The sequence below is a fragment of the Ambystoma mexicanum genome, chromosome 3q (genome assembly GCF_040938575.1).
Source record: "Ambystoma mexicanum isolate Mex_15411 chromosome 3q, UKY_AmexF1_1, whole genome shotgun sequence".
Lineage (NCBI taxonomy): Eukaryota > Metazoa > Chordata > Amphibia > Caudata > Ambystomatidae > Ambystoma > Ambystoma mexicanum.
In genome coordinates this window covers 1,087,189,115-1,087,209,197 of record NC_090926.1, presented here as the reverse complement: position 1 = coordinate 1,087,209,197, position 20,083 = coordinate 1,087,189,115, and the positions used below count along the sequence as shown (strand labels likewise).

The following is a 20,083-nucleotide window of genomic DNA, read 5'->3' as shown; positions in this document are numbered from 1 at the left end:
GGGTTCCATGTCATTTCATCGCAGGATGTTTTTTCGTGGGTTTTTTTACCGCAGATTTTTTTTTCAATTGTTTTTATTTTTGGGAGGTTTACCCCCCCAAACCCTGCATCCCCTTTAATTTATTTTATATCCCCGTACACCCACACACAATTTATATAATTTCTTTAAACTCGCCAAAAAATCTGATGATTTTTTTTTAAAAAGAATCTGCGGTAAAAAACCCAGCGAAAAAACATCCGGCAATGAAATGACGTCGTATGACGTCGTACCGTGGGGAAGATACCCGAAGATGGTTGTTGCATGGAGCATCTTCCAGCCAGACTGAAGGGCACAGGAATCCTAGCTATGTCCCCTGCGGTCAGGTTCAACGAGCAGCAGTTTGATGGGCCAGGTCTGAAGGAGAGGTGCAACCACATGGGTGACCTGTGTCTGTACTCCCCTGTAAAGCTCCCAACTGCCAACGCTGTGCCAGCGAGGGCCTGAGTCTGCATGAATAAACAGTCCTACAATGAAGCTGCCTCTACGAGTCACCTCTGTCTGCAACCTTCATATTAAGCAAGTCTTCCCTCCAACGTTGATGATTTATATTATACATCTAGGGCGTATGTCAAACTGTTGTGTGCAGAAATAAAATCAAAAACCATAGAACGAAATTTAGAATGTTTCACTTTTACATATTTTTAAACTGTATATATATTTCGAGCATTTGCAAAAGAACTGAATAAACACAGACATTTGGAGATGTGAAAAGACATCACACTTATGGCAACCAAATAGGTGCCTGATTCATGGAATTATTTGCGAGAAAAAAGCAGATTTGCGCGCCTTTCTGCCCGAAAATCCTCATGCTTCAAACAGGGATTTTAGGGCTGAAAGGCACGCAAATCTGTGTTTTTCACGCAAATAATTCCATGAATCAGGCTTTCTTCAGATAACACATGCAAGAGCAGCTTGCGTGCACATGCCAAACAAGCAGATTTATATGGCAATAACCATGAATACAGATCAGACCTTCACATACAACATGCACATATGTCCAAAAAGCCAACAAATAGAGATAATGCATGCAAGTGCAACCATCAACAGGGCATACCACGCCTCTCACTATTACACACACACACAGAAACACATATCTCAGAAAGTGTGGTCTGTCTCAGAAAGTGTGGTCTGCTAAGCAGACCCGTATTTCAGAAAAATGTCCTGTTTGACAGCTTCAGTGAAACAAAGTCACTGCAGAAGGATGTTGCACCTTTGATCCAAAACCATAATAATGAGGTTAAACTATCGGATAATCTGGAAATTTAAGCCACATCTAGGTTTGCTATGGGGGCTACTAGCTCACATAACTACTAAAAGTCATGCCATCTCTCAACATCCAGAAGGACAATAAGCAGGAAGAATGTGCCTCTTGTTGATGCTTTGTGAGGCTGGTTAACACTTCTATCCACCTCATGGACTGCCCAGCAGGGGATTTGTGGGGGCTGGGTTGCAAAGCGAAAGGACTATCCTCACACCAGGTTGTTGGATAACTTTAACTGTTAAAGCAGCAGGCTTGAAAATGGGGAGGGTTTAGGTAGCCAGGGAAATACAGGGGAAGGATTCCTCCATCTTGGGTTTCCATTGGCTTCTCTTTCCTTCTTGTCTCCTCCACTTCCTGCACAGCAAAGCACGTTGGGTATGTTGCCAGAAGGCCAAAACCACTTGTTACCCTAGCAGAGAGTACACCTTTTAAAACAGGCTTGCTTTTGTCCAATGCTGGGTGGCCTTTTGCCTTATCCTTATAAGGAAGGGCTCTTAATTTTGAAAATTCAGAACTTAAGAAGAATTTCTTCGAAGCCTGTTGGGAAGGGGTACCACTCCAAAACATTGCATGCTTTTTCTGTGAAGAAGAAAACATCAGATTTAAAACATCGAGGTTTACACTTTTTTGTAAATATAGAGGGGTTGTGGGGTAAGGGTATTCATTAGGAATGGGGTGTGTTGGGGGAAAGGTGCAGGGGGGTCTCCCTCTGCATTTATTTCCCAAAAAGTGCAAACATTTCAAAAAGAAAATTGGCTATTTTCTGCTTCGCAGTAAAAAAGTTGCAGTGATGGCATAGATCCATAGAAGGACACTCCTATCCATAGTCCTCCAGTTGTGAGGCGAAGGTAGGTGCTCCAAAGCATAGTCAAGCTGTGCTCCATACCCATCCCCAGGGCACATTGGGGGTAACCTGCTTTGGGAGCAAGACCTGTCCCTCTACTAGCTGCACTGGTACCCAGGCTCCTCGCTGGAGGTGAACGACTCCTGAAGCTGCTAGCTTACCGTTCCTGGGTTGAGAGAGAAGGTCCAAAGGACAAGTCTTGTCCTTATGCCTCTGGACTGGTACTCCCAGCAGCAGAAGAAGCAAAGCAGCTGTTTTGCATTCTATAGCGTCAGCCCACCATTGTACCATCTTCGACCACATTTGAACACGCCAGGACCCAAGGTGCTGACGTTGACACTGCTCCAAACCACTTTTGCAACTGCTCCAGATGAGCAAACTAGAAGCTTGTCACTGCGGTAGCCTATGAAGCATCACATCTCAATGACCATCGAACCGACCCTGGTGGCCTCATTAACTTCATCGAACTGCAATGAAGTTCATCTCAAACCTGACTCGATACCTGCTCCCAGTGTGGATCACTGCGATTCATTGCATCCGCCCAGTGTAAAGACGCTTGGTTTCACACCATGAAACCACCAAAAACAAGGTACACTGCTAAGCCACCCATGTGCTCCTTTTCTCAACAAAGGCATATCCTTTTGGTGCCATTGTTGTGATTTATTTGCCTTTCACCCCAGCTACATTAGCCAGTGCGCTGGCATCAACTTCATGCAGCATAATCTGTGTTCTTTCCACAGGGGTGGGTTTTTGTTAGTTTGTTTTGGTCTTGTTATAGTATATGGTGTGTTTAATTAAAGTATATATATATATATATTTATCGGAACATTGATTGGGCATTCCCTTATTTTGGACTGTTGCACTTTTTAGTGTAATAATTCAAGCAGCAATGCGCAAGCCCAATAAAACAGTCATAAACACTACAGTGAATCATAGCCCTGTATCTGCTGCACGTGTGGGGGGTCAACCCTCTGTACTGCTGCCCATGGCTGCTAATCAACAGCAACATGTGTACCCCATATAGTCATGGTGCTTTGACCAATGACTGCCTCATCACTGGAAAAAAACCGTCTGGTGACATCTGGGCAAAACAGACCTGTGCTTTTATCTCTTTCAACTGGGATTGAAGGGATGATCAGGTTTGCAAACATGGAAAGAATGATTTACAAGAGACAAGGGAAATTGTCATTACATGCTAAGATTTGGGATTACTTTCTGAATTTGTACTAGTTCTTTATCTGTATATAAGTATATTGTATTCTGCATGTTGTTACTTTGTTTTGGTTATTTGTTCATTTGCTTTTATGAACTGCTTATTAGTTTTTGTGTAAATTGTACAAATAAAGAGATAAATACATTTTGAAAAACTGGGAAGCTACACTTTTAGGAAAAAGCTGGAGTGGTGTTGGTGTGGATCCTGAGTGGGGGTAGTGGGTAGGAATGGGGGAAGAATGGATGGACAGATAGAGATAGAATGGAGAAAGAGAGAGAAGGATAGAAGAGGATTGGGAGAGATGAATAGAAACAAGGAATGATGGAAGACTATAAAGATGGAAAGGAAGAAGGAAGTACAGCTGGCAGCAGAGAAAAGCAGACGGGATGAGGTATGTAGGAGTGAACAGAAAATGGAGATAAAAAACGTATGATATGGGGAGGGAAGCCAAACTGAGTAGAGTACAGGAAGCAAAGGAGGGCAGCTAGAAGACACGAAGGCAGGAGAGCAAGGGAGGAAGAAGCGTGGGCTCTCCATATCAAGAAGAGCGGAAGAGTGGGGAAAAGAGCAAGTAAAGGGAGAAAGGAAAAGACGGAAAAGAATCAAGGACGTGAGAATTGGCAGGAAGGGAGCAAAGATAAAACAAACGGTGGCAAGACAGCGTGAAGGATGTAAGGAAGAAAGCAACAGACAGAAGGAGCATGATGGGACTGAATGAGAGGTCTGACAAAGAATGACATGGAAAGAGCCTGGGGCTCCTTTTTGGTTGAGGGTTATCATAACAAACATGCGTGAAAGCTTGGTGCATACCGGGTGTTGCATGGCACCCCTGTGAGGGGCCATGGTACATTCCATGGCGTTGTGTGGTCACATGGTTACCCATGTGACCAACCTAATAAAAGGTCCGAGCCGCTTCCGGCTCGGCAGTCATGAGTGAACCTGACTCCGCGTGGTGTGTTGTGTTGGTGCCTGGGGGGTGCCTCGCCATGTGTGCTGGGCCCACGGTCGGGGCCCAGCTGGAGGACGGTGCCCCTGCCGGGCAACGCCGTCCGGACGGTGCCCCTGCCGGGCAACGCCGTCCATGTGAGTCCCCCAACCATGTGAGGCGGGTTGGGGAGGCGACCCCGGCCTGGGTGCCCCCAGAGCCGGGGCCGCGGTAAGCCGGTGGCCAGCCGGCTGTGTGAGGCGCTCCGGTGATCTGGAGCGGGGTGGGCGGAACCCCCACCCATGAGTATGCGGCGTGATCGCCGCACTGAAGTGTGTCGTGTCGGGTGCAACCCGACACGAATATGGGGCTGCCCGGTGGACCGGGACAGCCCCCAACAATGGCGACGAGGAGAGGGGCCCCGCGTGCCCCGGAGAAGATATGGTGCGGGCCCATCTCCATCTGGGCCCGCGATGTGGAGGAGCGGAGACGTCCTTTCCCCCTATCCCCGTGGGGAAGAGATGTTTCTGCGGCGTCGGCCGCGACGAGGAGCGGCTAACATCGCCGCGGTGAGGAGGCGCTGCCCCTCCCCCACCCGCGACGAGGGGAAACGGCGAGCATCGCCGAAATAAGGATGCGGGCCCAACTCCAACGGGGCCCGCAGAGGAAGCATCCCCTGCAGCCAACTGTGCCGCAGGAAGATCAGCGATGCGGACCCAGCTCCAACTGGGCCCGCAAGGTAAGAAGGAGCCGTTTCCCCACCCGGAGGAAGAGGAGGGAAACGAGGGGCCGCCCAACAGCTGACGCGGGCCCCAACGGAAGGCGGGCCCATCATCAGCTGGGCCCGCAACACAAAAAAAAAAATGGAAAAAAAAAAAAGGAATAGTGCAGGCCCGAATCGAACGGGCCTGCAAAGGAAACAAAGGAGGCGGGCCCAGCACCAGCTGGGCTCGCAAGCACAATAGAGTGCTCGCCCCGAGGAGCGGGCGGAGAGCTGCCTGCCCCCCCCCACCCGCAGGCCGCGGCAAACATCGCCGCCGAAAAAAAAATAAGGCAGCGGGCCCAACACCAGCTGGGCTCGCAAGGAAGCTGCCCGCCCCGTGTGGGGTGATCCTGCGGCGTCGCAGCACCGTGAGGTGAGCTGTCTGCCCCCAACTGGAGGGAAGCATGCGGCAGTGCCCTTCAAGAGCATGGGCCTGCCGTGCAAAGAAAAGGGGAAACGAGGATGCAGGCCCCCAGGCCCCGGCAAGGAGGAACAGGGTTTTTCTGCCACCCTGCCACGATCTCCTCTCCGCACAAGTGGACTTAGCCGATGTGGCCCCTGGGCCTCCCTAGGTGCGGCTTTGCCGGTGTATTGTGTGATGGGGTAGTAACTGTCCTAAGTGAACTCTGGTGAGGGTGCGAGCTGGTTTCCGGCGACTCCAGACTGAAGATGGACATCATAAGTGACATTCCCCGGAAGACTGTGAGCCGGCAGACATGGACTTGCTTAAAATGGTCCAGTTAGTGGGCAATGTCGTGTGGTGCGCACCTGTAGGCTCCGAGTGCTTTATATGGTGCCAGTAGCCCTCACTGGTGCCGTTTAGTGATATGAGAGCCACTCACCCAGGTTAATAAAGGGTGTGCAAAGTAGTAGAGTGGCTCAAATAGTAGTAGTTGTGGCTAGATGGGGATTTTGGGGTTTTTGTTTTGTCGATATGAAAAAGGAGGAGTGTTGCATGGCACCCCTGTGAGGGGCCATGGTACATTCCATGGCGTTGTGTGGTCACATGGTTACCCATGTGACCAACCTAATAAAAGGTCCGAGCCGCTTCCGGCTCGGCAGTCACGAGTGAACCTGACTCCGCGTGGTGTGTTGTGTTGGTGCCTGGGGGGTGCCTCGCCACGTGTGCTGGGCCCACGGTCGGGGCCCAGCTGGAGGACGGTGCCCCTGCCGGGCAACGCCGTCCGGACGGTGCCCCTGCCGGGCAACGCCGTCCATGTGAGTCCCCCAACCATGTGAGGCGGGTTGGGGAGGCGACCCCGGCCTGGGTGCCCCCAGAGCCGGGGCCGCGGTAAGCCGGTGGCCAGCCGGCTGTGTGAGGCGCTCCGGTGATCTGGAGCGGGGTGGGCGGAACCCCCACCCATGAGTATGCGGCGTGATCGCCGCACTGAAGTGTGTCGTGTCGGGTGCAACCCGACACGAATATGGGGCTGCCCGGTGGACCGGGACAGCCCCCAACACCGGGGATCCCTATGGAGCCAGCCGGATTTATGTCCCAGCATATAGCAGGCGGACACCTTAGGGATCCATTGTACACTCGAGCCTGGCAGGCAGCATTTACTCAATGCGGAGTGCAAATGAACAGGGCAAAAGGCGGCATACACGAGTATGCGCCTTTTGCCCAGCACATTTGCACTCCACCATGCAAATGACCAAAATGTGGCTGCGGGGAGCCGCCTACCTGAATGTCTACACGTACATGTAACAGTTCCCCGCCGCCTATTTGCATCCTCCAGTAAAATAAGGTCCTTTATACCTAAAATCATGAAACATATCCTATCTTCCCTTCGATGTTCCCTATAAGCTGCGGGGCTGTGCTGCCGCGCACCTTTGAGTCTGAAGTCACGCATATTGGTTTCTTTACCGCACACGTTAATGCACACGTTAATTTTCCTGCCCTGCCCTCCCTTCATCATCATTAATTTATAATGGGCATACTTCATCTAATCGGGACGTCGTGGACATGGACCTCTACACAGCCACTCACACCATGCTTTTAACATGATTGGCTGTAGCAGCGCTTGGCTGCACGTGCGGCGCTGCTACTGCCAATTAAACGCGGACATGGACCTCTGCACAGTCACTCACACCAGGATTCTAATATGATTGGCTGTAGCAGCGCTTGGCTGTACATGCAGCGCTTCTACAGCCAATCAAACACGGTTGCTCCCCCCTCCCCCACCCAACACCAGTCTCACCTCGTGCTTAAGGCGTGATACCTTGGTTGGAGCTCTCTGGTGTGGTGGCTGTGGTCTTGTTGTGTTCCAGACTTTTTTTCAGGCCCATACGCTACTGGGCCGTGAGCACTGCCGGTGGCACGGACAGGCCCGTCGTTACATAACACTTTGCCTGGGACAAGTGAGGTGAGTACTGCGCACACATTATCTGCTGCTCTGGCATTCACTTGAGAATAAGAAGCACCCCAAGAAGTGTACTATTTGTACCCTTCCTTTTCCCTCACCTTGCTTTACACTACGCTGCTGTCCTCAGTCACAAATGAAGGATGGGGTTGCACAAGGGACGGGCGGAATGCCGTGTATTAACCCCACAGGGCCCGTTTGAAGGGTGGGGGTGGGCAGGTGGAGGGTTGGAATCGCAGGAGCTCAGGCTGTATCCAGGTCCGGGATGCCGTGGAAGTCACCCCATATGGCCTGGTTGGGGAGGGGCGGTGCAGCATATATAGCTGTTGTCCTTATGGTTTATATGGCATTGGCAATCCTGTCGGGCACGTGTTGATGCGGCAGGATGTCATTGTGGGATGCGTTGCTTGCTATCTCTGTCCAGGTTTTAAGGCTCTACCAAAATGAGCATTTTAGTACAAATGATATGGTAATAGTGGTCATCTAGCTACTGAGGTGAATTGGCCTGCTCACAGTGTTATCTGCGGGTACATTAATTGCACTTGTTCGTGAAAGGAGTTTGGTAACAATGAAGGGAGGCATCTTGAAGAAAGTAATGGCGATTGATTGGCAATGGTGAGTCTTCTTGGCGACAGTAAAACACGAGTGCTGAAAATAAGTAGTTTGGAAAAGTCCTCATTTGTGAAAATGGGGCTCCTTATTGGGATAATGGTAGATGCTCACTGTGCTTGGTAATTTTGAAAATGGTGGTGGGCAAGAGTGTTCATATTGGAGAATTAGGGCATTTGAGCACTGATACCATAGCCTTGGGCTGACAAAGACTGATTTATTTTAAAGGTTTGAACTACGCATCTCTTTTAAGAAGCGAATAGGAACTGATTAGGTGTGCATATCCCAAAAAGATCAGCTTTAGTCGATTGGTGTTAAACTACGTATCCAGTTCTGCCACCATCAGTGAGGGGGTAGGCAACTGGGCATTGCACGCTATCTTCCCTGATCTTGCACCTAGTTGTGCAAAAGAAAAACAAGAGCCCCACCTGCATTTCAGTGCGCATGCAGCACTTTGAAACAAAGCATGGTCATTGGATGCACGGGCCTGCTCTTATCGTCTGCATGGGCCCATCTGTGTCGTGTTCCAGCATTGCTGAATTCCAGACACCACCTAAAGAAGAGAAAATCCAACAAGGCCTAAGAGCACGCACCCACTATGCTTTTGCATGGGTTGTAGGTCAAAGGATCAAATCAAAAGGATCTAAATACAATAGGGTCGAATCAAAAGGACCTAAATCAAAGGGGTCAAACCCCCCCAAAACCCAGGTTTTTGCTGTAAAAATCACTTTTTTTTCCTATGTGGAAACCCAAAAAAATATACATTTAAAAAAAAAATGTGACCCTTTTGTTTTAGGTCCTATTGACTCGACCCTATTGCATTCCATCCTTTTGCATTCGATCCTTTGACCGGACACCTTTTGCATGTATGAGCCGCAGCTCCCCTGAGGGGCATTGACTCTGTCATTCTGGCAGCCCTCCAAGTGTTCCGCTTGCGTGCCCAAAACCCATGGATTATAATCCCCTGGGAAATAGGATCACTGCTGGTTTAGTAGTGTGGGCCTGAGCAGGCAGTTTAGCGGCTTATCCCTGAACCCCTGCCGTCCAGAAGTCATTTTGTCACTCTTCCCCATATACAGTATCCTTGCCTCCGCCACATATACAGATCTCTGCCATTCTATCCACTGTCACAGAATACATTGAACCCCTGCATTATTTATTATTATTTATAACACGCTTAATACCCAGAGGTTTCTAAGTGCGAACCGGGGATCAAACCTGTGTTGCTCCGCTTCATCTTGCTTCCAAGGCACTGCCCCTGAGCTATCCTCCCTTGACTTTTGTTCGACACCTTCTTAGTGTACTGTTTTCTTGCTTCCCTGGATCATACTAGCAATTTGCTACACTTGATGGCCAGGACCGTCCTCAGTGTGTGTCTATTAACTTCTCCTTCTGGCTGGTTAGGGAAGAGACGTCTTCAGTTGGTTATGCCAGCATATCTTCAACACCATGTGGTTGTCCATTCATGTCTTATTAATCACTTCTTTTTGCTTCCATCATTTCCCTGTGCTGTTAAAGTTGGAGGATGTCTAATATCTTGTCTGTCCTGCTTGCTTGAGATGGAGGGAATCACTCCTGATCCTGAGTGAGTAATGCATGTGTGATGTGATAGAGTTTTTGTGCTAGTTCTGTGGCTGCATTATATTAATTTCAGTTATGTCCGTTTCAACTTGTTGCAACTAGGGTTGTTGAACACTGCTGGTCTGGAGGACTGCCGTCATCATGGTTGTCCTATCAGTATTGCAGGGAGCTGGGGTTGCAGTTTTGAGTGAGTGACTGAATGTGTCTGTCTAGTGCCAACTCCCTCTGCTTGGGCCCACACATGGTCAGGGTGGTTATGTAATCTAACAGCATTACAAAAACTAAACACAGCAAACCTTTAGCGTATTAAGGCCATACTAATGTCAGCAGGAGCTGTGCAAATGCCACATAGCATAACATTTGCAGAAATCTATAACTGCGTTTTATTAACAGAGATGCTCAGCCAACCCGTCCATTGCTATTAACTTACCATTTTTTCCAATGTTTCCAATGTCATTATTATATTATATTTTTGCACACTGTAAGGCCCTTTCAGCAAACATGCACCACCTGAGTTACTTGGGATTTTGGACATATGCTTGTGAGCTTTTATGCTGCACAAAAGCTATTGTTAACACTAACAGTACCCCTTTGTTGCATCGAAGCGTGTTAGTAGAGGCGGGTTTATCTTCATAGATGCATTGAGTATGCTGCTGGTATCTTTCCAATTGTTGCTAGTTGCCACATGCTGTCCGTGTCCATCCATGATGGGAGATTTCACATTGCTGATTTTCATTTCTTTCCGCTGGAGAGCAGACATTATATGCTCTGCTGTGCAATTCTATGTGCACAAAGGATAGGTGGCGGCGCTAGGTGGCCAGCGGCACTATATGCTACTTTGTTTTTAATAGAATGGTATACCAAGTTAGTATACACAGTTCTAGCCAGCCTTGGAACACATACCACCGTGCATGCCTAGTGCAACTACTTATGGCCAGTCAGTCAACTCCAACTGAGATGTAGGCTGTTCATTTAGTCAGCATGATTTCTGTAGCTCATGTTAGAAAACTATTTTGCTACTTTTAGTCTTGCGTTCTTCTGGACTGGGTGAACATTTCAAGTTGCAACAGACAGTTATAAAAGACATCTATCTGCCTTTGGCCTGAATGCAAGTTCTACACCTGCACATAGACAGCTGAGCAGCACAGCACTTTATTTGCATACAAATAATAGCTATTTCTTTTTTACCCAGATTATGGACAAATAGTTTAACTTCAGAAGATCTAAGTCTTCTTCATCAAAGGAAGGGAGTGCCACTGCCACTGCTGCTACAACACGACCTAAGAAGAAATGTAGTGCTGCTTTCAGAGAAGATTGGTTAAAGGAAATAGTTGTAACAGAGTGCCAGAAATCACAAGATAAGGTACATGTGCAATTTAGAGAGATTTTATTTTTCAGTGCAGTGGTGATTTGGGCCTGATTTACAGAGTATGTGCGGAAGCTAAAGTTACTCGTGAAGTTTCAACAGGAAAGAAATGGGCGGATGGGTGGGAATTGGACTACATGAAATGCCATTTAGTTGGAAAAGTCCATGTCTCTGCTGTACAGGCTCTCAGGCGCAGGAATTCAGCAGAGAAACTTGGGTTTGGATTGTGCAGTATGCTGGCACAAACCTCTACAGAGAGAGTTAATAGGTTGGCCATGGCTGAGCGACAACGGTCCAAGCCTGGAGAGGTCAAAGTTCTACTACACAATGTATTACTAGCAGTAAAATTAAACACCTCTGTGCTATCTCTGCAAGAAATCCACACTAACATAGCACACTACGCCAAAATACAAGATAGCTGGAGAAGTGAAAAGTATGTGTCTGCAGTGTAATCAGATCAGAATTCATGGCAGAAGCTCACAATGCTCCATTTCACACATGCATTGTTGATGAAAGCACAAACATTTCAGTCAGTTAGTTATTTAATTTAAGATCAGATCTCTGAATTTTACTCTGCCAATGGTCTTAATCTGCAGAAAATGGTGATGTTCAAATGCAATGGTGCATCCGTTATTCTTGGCAAAAACAACGGTTTTGCTACAAGACTTAATGTATTCCACATTTAATTGAGCAACAGTTTCCAGCTCACCGTGAAGAATTGGGCATTGGGGATGCTTGGAAGAATATGCCAATGATTAGGGAATTAGAAACCTTGTTAAAAACAGTTTATTCTGTGTTTTGCAAATCTCCTTTGTTAAAATCAAAATTTGAAGAAATGGGATCAGTCATTGGCCCTCATTACGGGTCCGGCGGTAACTGCCAGTACAACCAGCAGGTGGCACCGGACATGCAATGATTTACCGCCACCTGACTTGCCGGAAACACTGGGGCATTACAACCCTGGCGATCCGGTAAATGAGGGGCTGGTAATTGTTCATCCCATTCCCATTGAGTTCCATAGGACTCAATGGGAATGGGGACCACAGAAGCACCGGCGGTGCAGGCAGTGGCGGTGCTTCCGTGAATGTCTGAGGGTGGGTCCCCGCAGAATTGTACTTTGCCGGTCCAGAAACAACAGTGTGGTACGCTTACCGACACCATTGTTTCTGGGCCGGCAACATTGTAATGAGGACCATTGAATGTTATTCTTTGTCATGTTGACCCCTCAATGAAGTGAGGTGATTATCAAGACATTTTGCATTGAATGCATTAATAGACAATTATGAGGTCTTGCTAAAATACTTTGATCAGGAAATGAAGGAGGTAAATGCTGCAATAGCGAAATACTGTTTCAAGAAACTGTCTGACCCCACTTATCACATTTCTTTGACAGTGTTAAATGATATTCTTCGCAATCTAGCAGACTTGTCCAAGTTTTTCCAAAAAAAGCAGTCTTATACCAATTGAAGCCATGCAGTTTGCACGAGGCAAGATTAACCAGATGAGGGGACAGTACCTTGGTCAGGAAGTTTTCTGGGGCAGCACAGTTAGGGATCTGAACAGAACATACTCTGACAATGAGAAGGACATCAGTCCCGCATCTATTCTGAGTTTCATTGGCTTGGTGTGTGAGCATATGGAGAAAAGATTTCCAGAAAATGAACTGAAGGACTGGGCCAGTTTTTATTTTGATTCACTAGCCACTCAGCAATGCAGTTTTGAGTTTGGAATACAAAATGTTAAGCATCTTGTTGAAAAATACAGACATTTTAGATTTCTAAGACTGTTTAGAATCAGACCCTGGCATGCCTGTGGTGGATTCCATTGTCTTGAAGTATGTGGTAGCAAAGAAGAACAAGTGTGGTTCTTTAAAATGTTTTCAAGATATGGTGAATTTCACACTTCAAAATACCACGTAGTGGTACAGCTCATGGACATATGCACCACATTTCAAGCCTCAAGTGAATAGTGTGAGCGAGGGTTCAGTCTCACGAACAGCATTAAGACCAAATCAAGGAATCGACTAGAAAAAAGTGACCTTGACATGCCAATGCAAACAAAGGTTTATCTACTATATAATGAAGTAAATCTTGATGATGTGTATCAGCACTGGGAGAGCGACAAAGACATACAACAGAAGCATGTGAATCAAGGGGAGTCTGAGAGCCCCAATGACTCAAGGTTTAGTAGTGCCACGGGCACGGCCACGGCGAGTGGCAGCACCACTGAAGTGTGATAAAATAACCACTGTTGAGTTAACTTCTTCCCATCAATGCTGACACTTTGTTTGGCCTGACTTCTCACATACTGACTTTTTGAGCTGCTTGATGCTTTCAATGTAAACCTGTTGATGCCGGTTCAACTTTAACCAACGGCAATTGGTATGCATGGCATTCACACATCCCTTCATTTAAATAAAAATGTGTGTATTTGTATTTGTTCTTGGTCGGTAATATTAACATCAGCTTCAAGTAACAATATTTGGCAAAACTGGCGGTTCTGTCTGTCCTGTTGCTTTCCTATCTGATGAGAAATATGTTTTTTTTCTGTATTATTTACATATGTTTTATTTATTTTCTTAATTGACTGTAAAATAATTGTTTTTGAAATTTGCTACCTTCCAGTCCCCCACTCCCAAGTCATGTTCCACTTCCAACATAATTATATTTATTGTTCATGTTGAATAAAGCAGTAAAAATAAAATACTAAGCTTGTTACAGTGTTTCCTCTTGCTGGACCTCTGCTTTGGTTATACAAGTGACCAAGTGCCCCCTCTCTTATGATACCGTTTTTACCCATTTCTTGGCAGACTTTCTGATGCTGTCTGTTTGACTTCTGGTACAATCTGACATTACATGATTTACTTGAATTTATTTAACCATCCATCCATACCCCCTCTCTTTAGTCATTAATCATGTTCATGTATTGCTTATTTCATTCAACCAATAGAAAGAATTTCCTCTATATTCCATAGGTTTAGTGAAATGAGAATGCAGGAGCTACTGTTGTGCTACTGCTTATATTAATTTGTGAGGCAGAATATGTGTTCCAGCAGAAGAACCAGACTCCCTTCTTGTACCAATCCATCATAAAACAAAAGATCTTGCTAATGTTTTGAGATTTAAAAAGACACAATTTCAGATTAGTTTCAGTTTTAGGAGGAGAATAGAACACCCAAATGTCAGAGCTTGATGTGCCTCAAATTCTCATTCCACACTTGCACAGTGGATCACTAAACACTTGTTGTGGCGGCCCGGCGTGCCGGCGACGACCGCCATCGCGTCACTCAGTTGCGCACAGGACTAAAAAACTGCCCGTACACAAACATTCTTTGGCGCACACAGCCAAAAATAATTAAAGGGAACATTGCTTACCTTTCTTCCAGCATCACTGGTTTTAGGCAGGAATTCAATATGTTCTTTCAGTAATGATTTATGTATTGAATCCCTAAGTAGGATTACTTGTTTTACACCACAATAGTGAAGTAATCCCATATCAGATTAGGTCTATAGTAGTTCATCTGTGTGATATCTTCTCAGGATTGCTCAGTTACTATTATCCATTCTGTTAATGTTTGGGCACATTTGCATACTATGGATGTGATAGAACTGGATCTTCGGCTCATTTTATAGTCTCTATCTTTCGGCATAATTATGTCACTTGGGACAATTGCAAGTGACATTGTTGTCACAATACCTTCCCATAGGAACTATTCCTAATTAGAGAAGTAGGAGTGGGCATACAATTGGTGCCATGGGTAAGAAACATCAAAACCATTGTTAGCATTGTATTCCACAAAGGGTTTATGAGTCTCTATGGCCATTTACATTGATGTTTTCTAGATGGCCTTGTGCTCATATCATTAAAAATGTGTGTCGTTCTTCGGTTCCAACAATCTAATAGTTATTGCGAATTCACAGACAGAGATTTAGCAATTGAAGAAATAATTAAAAAATGTAATCCCTTGTACGCATTTGTGTGCATAGCGCACCAGGTCTAATGCTTTCTCACTTACCTCTCCATTCATTACTACATATCAACTTGGCCCAAAATGTTTATCTGTAGTATTGAAGCAGTATGCACGGTCTAGTCTTTGTAGAACGAACACATACTGCAGCACTGTTTTTTTCAAACAGCAAAACAAACGCCGAAATAAATGACAACGCCATTATTATCCCAGGGCTAAAAACCCCGGAATACTAATTGCAATAAACCCCTCGCCGGTGGGCCAATACCACCTAATGGTAATGCCCATGGGGCCTCCATTATTGCCGCAATGAAACTGGTAAAGTACAACGTTAACAGGTGTCCCTGCATCAGAAAGCAAACACTGAAAATGACGCAAACTCTTGGTGGTGTTTCTCGATTCATGCGGATGTGTCACTCACAACCATTGAATATGATACTGAACGTGATGGCATGAAAAAAAAACTATCCCACTTTATGAGGGCAGCCTGTGGGGAATGTTTAATGTGTCATGTTCACAAATGGTTGAGGACATGTTTTAAAAAAAGAATATTGGGCCTTTCAAAGTCTGCTCCCACCCAGGCTGTTCACTCAGAGTTAGTTATCCACCTCTTGGCGAATGATTTAATATTGGAACATTATGAAGTTCAGGTCGGGAAATTGAATGGGCATCTGGAGAATTTGATGGTTAATGGGGCCATTGCTCTGACCCCTATAATCCAATATCATACATGTGACAGACATTAGCAGAATAGTAAGTCACAGCTACCAGGAGCCAGCAGGAATGAGCTGTCCCATCTGCAGCCTTGAGATTCCCCCTCACCCCTTCACTACTTTGATACCACAGTGAGTTGGGGCTGGCACCTTGTACATTTGCAGCTTTGCAGCACGCTGCCCCACTCGAGTAGCGATGCTTGTGGGGCACGCATTCAATCATCCAGAATTAGTGCTCTGCAATCCCTACAAAGCACTCTCCTCTTTTGTGCAAAATTGCTGCATGTGCTTTGGTTTCTTGGGCAAAATACTTTTCGACATTCATTTGCCTGAATTGCCACCTTGACCCCTACAAAGATGGCAGGCATGGTGGTATGCAGCCCTTAGTTTCCCAGGAGTCAGCACCAGGCCGCCTGATTGGCTGTCTGCCAGTACATTCCAACCAACAGCAGACCGGCAGGCAAACCTGGCCCACCACCAACGGATCTCACTCAAGAGCCCTGTCCTTCCGGGCCTCACAGATACCAGGGCTCAAGAACAATGATTTGTCCCATCTGCAGGCTCGAGATTGCCCCCTTCATCACCTCGATACCACAGTGAGTTGGGGCTGGCACCTTGTACATTTTAGTCTTACAGCACGCTGCCCCACTCAAGCAGTGAGACTCATGGGGCGCACATTCAATCATCCAGTATTAGCGCACTGCAATCCCTGCAAAGCACTCTACTCTTTTGTGCAAAATTGCTGCATGTGCTTTTGTTTTTTTTGTTTCTTTCCAGTCTTCATTTGCCCGAATTGCCACCTCAACCCCTACAAAGATGGCCACCATGGTAGTGTGCAGCCCTTTGTTCCCGACGGGGCAGCACCAGGCCGCCGGATTGGCTGTTTGCCAGTACTTTCCAAACAACAGCAGACTGGCAGGGGAAGCCGGCCCACCACCAAAGGACCTCACTCAAGCACACTTACTGTGCCTGTCCCTGATTCGCCGCTCAAACTATGATCCGTCCCAGTGACATTTCACTGGACTGCTTCCTATGTCACTGGATCCTAGTCTATCCACGATGCCTGCAGACGTGAAAGTGAGTTTGGCTGATCTCCAAAACGAACTCTCCTGAAGAGTCTTCTGTGCCTTTCACCTCTTTGATTCCCGGCTCAACTAAATTCATTTCTCTCACTGCACTTGTGACTCCCATTTGTGTCTAGCATTAGATCTGTGCACCGTCTGCTTGCATTGTTTTGCTGGCTCCATTTTAAAAATAAAATGTAGCTTTGTCTAGCATTAGATCTGTGCACTATCTGCTTTTCATATTTAGTTTTACATCTGAGTAACATTTCACTGTTTTTCTTGCTTCTGTTTTCAAAATCGAATTTAGGTGTGTTTACTTCATACATTTCTGTACCACTTATCTGATGTAATTCTATTGCTTCTGGTTTTCACTTATTCATTTCCGACATCATCTACTAGCCTCCTGGTGAATTTATCTAGAACTGTGCTGTGCAGCCACTCCTCCTTCATTCCTTGTCTAAACCTCTGCCAGCCTAATGGCTCTTTCCATTTCTCCTATATTCTCTACCTGATCACCTATCCTTCTCTCTCAAAGTCTAGTAGGAAAAGCACAAAAAAGACATTTCTCTCATTAACTTCCTTCCTTCTCCTGCATCTCCCCATCTACTCTCTCTCTTTCCCTCCTCTGACTGGTGTACCATGCCCCTGTACTCCACCTCAGAAAACCTTCAAAGGCACACACCTCCTCCACCTGGCAACTCTTAATGCCTGCTCAGCCAGCAAACACTATGCTGACATCTGTCTCCTTCTTGAAGACATTGACATCAATATTTTTCCTCTTACCGAGACTTGGTTCATAGATGTTCCGGGACCACATTTAATTAAGAATTTGTAAAAGCAGCATCTAGATTATTAATCAAGGACCAGAACGCCCCCAGATTGTAGTTAAACAAAATTAGGAGCAAGCTTTTATTAAATATGTGTAGTTTTTGAAGATTTCATAGGTCTAAACTTTTTTCCACTCTAACTAAGTGGATTGCATAATAGAATGGAGTTCCAGATTCAGAATCTCAATATTAGGTTCAGACCATCAAATAGCATTGCCTATGGTGGAATCTCTTAAATGTAGCAGTCTAACTTGTTACCTGGGAGCATGACTGGGCCTTGCGTCTCTGCCTGGTGGAGGCATCCCTGCTGCGGTGCTTCACAGTGCCGTCTCCGCCCTCTTCCTCCATCGCCGCTGTGGATAGGGAGACATTGAACACAAGCATCAGTGTACCGAACAAAAGTCTGCTTGACAGAAATCAAATGCACATGAGTGCCACTGTAAAACATCACAACCATCATCACCCTCCACAACACACAGGTCCGTGCAAGCAACACGCATGCACAAACATGCATGCCATGTGAAACAAACATTCACATCCATGTACAAGGCACTGCAGGCACATCAGAAATGGGGCTGAACCACACATGCATCATGCTACATGCACATCACATGCACACACAACACCTGACAGTCATGCATAATGCCATGTAGACCTCCCGTCACAGTGCAATTGTGGTCAACTGGACCACATGAGTCAATCACACATTGAGATGCTCGTGTGTTGCATCCATGGGGTTGGCCAGTCACACAATCACTATGCAGACACACGCACATGTATACCATGCATGTCCATGATGGTGACATGAGCATCTATGTCCCACACCCCTCGCATGGCCAGGTCCAGACCCAGGTATGAAAACATGTGTGCGTCGTCACATGCTGGTGCACATCACGCATTGCAACACAGACACCATTGATGTGGAAAATGCTTGATTGCACTCACATGCAGCACTGTCAATGCCATGCACACAGACATCTGTACATGAGGCATGCTAGACATGAGGCCAGGGTGCACACTCCAGCCACACCTCAACATGCACTACACTGGACAAGAAAACATGGACACTTACCAGTCGACTCCACACGGAGCACCAATTCCAAGACCTGGTCGTGCAGTGCTGAGTCGATGCACTCCAGGACCTGCATCTCATTGGTGGACAACCGGCCCCGGCGCCTCGCTCCATCATCAGCAGCCTTGAGGAGGTGCCGGGCCTTGTTGAGGGTCCTGGACCTGAAGTCTTCCCAGCGCTTATACACATGTTGGTAGTTGTGGGGTGCCACCCCCTCCGCGTTGATGGCACCCACGATGTCTGCCCAGATCTTACTCCATCCTTCCTTGTCGACGCGGGATGGTCCTGTGAAGAGGGCATCAGAATGCCCCAGGACTTGCTCCACCAGGATGCCAACCTCTCTGGAGGAGAAGCTGACAGCCCTCTGCCTCTCAGGTGTGGGTGGGGAAGTGGTCCTGGGGCTGGGCTGTGGAGTGATGGAATGGCAATCGGGAGTCTTCTGGGTCAGCAGAGGTGGTCTCAGCAACAGGATCGCTGGCAATGACTGATGAGCAGGCACCAAATTGCAGGGCACGTAGGTAGCAGTCACACAGTGGGCTGGTAGCAGCAGATGGCTCGGAGGAGGCAGCTCTGGGCGTTTGAGGCAGGTATATGGCCTTGTGGGCAGGAGCGTGGGTCTTCTGTGTAGGTTGGTGGGGCCAGCCGGAAACCGAGAGACTCCACACGTGCGGAAAGAGCTCATTAGCGTGTAATCAGAGGAAAGGCCTTAAGCGTGTAAGTTGCGTGACATGCGAGGGACTTTGGGCGTTGCCGTTCAGTACGGGTTAAAGGTCTGCGCAGGACAACAGTGCACTGTATGTGCTTTTCGTGGAGACGGAGGCATGAGATTCTTCTTTTTGTGGGTTCACACGCGAATTGATCACTACTGTGTTTTTCTTCATTTTTCCAGGCAGACAGTGAGTCGCGAACACATTTTTCTCTTTGTGGTTGCCCCTGTGTATTGCATACCTCATTTTTGAGGTCATAGTAGCCTATGTGTTACCCACATACGCATTTTTTGTATTCCTGGGTGCCCAGCGTACTGCGGGATGTTTTTTTCATCGCACGTGGGCTACCGAGGGGTCGTGTGCACGTTTGTTTTTGTTTTTGGGCTGCCTGAGCGTTGCGGGACCCGTTATTTTTCCCCAGGGGTCACATGCAGCCTTGCAGGAGCACAGGGGTACGTTTTCCATCACATACCCTGCCCCCTTCACCCCAATTGCCCAGGACAATTGTTGTCTGCACTTCCCATTGTGCTAGTACATCAGTACCATGACTGGGAGGGCAACAATTGGTAAGGGAGGCAAAGCTGGGTGACCTCCAAGAGGGCTGCGGTGGGGGATGTGGTCAGGGTGGCCAGGGTGGCCAAGGTGGGGGACTTGGCCAGAGTGGCCCACAAGGGCAGGGTGTCCAGGCACATGCAGGGACAGCTATGCCCCTCCCACAAGCGGGTCAGGGAGATGCAGCTGCTGCTGCCATCCCCAACACCCAACACTGTCA

The 20,083-nt window shown here is 47.1% G+C and overlaps 1 long non-coding RNA gene across 1 annotated transcript in view; it reads left to right on the top strand.

Annotated features, from left to right (window-relative positions):
* The window catches only part of LOC138447627 (uncharacterized), a 355,678-nt gene extending 342,069 nt beyond the window's left edge, over nucleotides 1-13,609 (top strand). The window contains exon 3 of the long non-coding RNA XR_011259912.1: nucleotides 10,788-13,609. This is a non-coding gene — a long non-coding RNA (uncharacterized lncRNA). The remainder of the gene's footprint in view (nucleotides 1-10,787) is intronic.
* The last annotated feature ends 6,474 nt before the right edge of the window (nucleotides 13,610-20,083 follow it).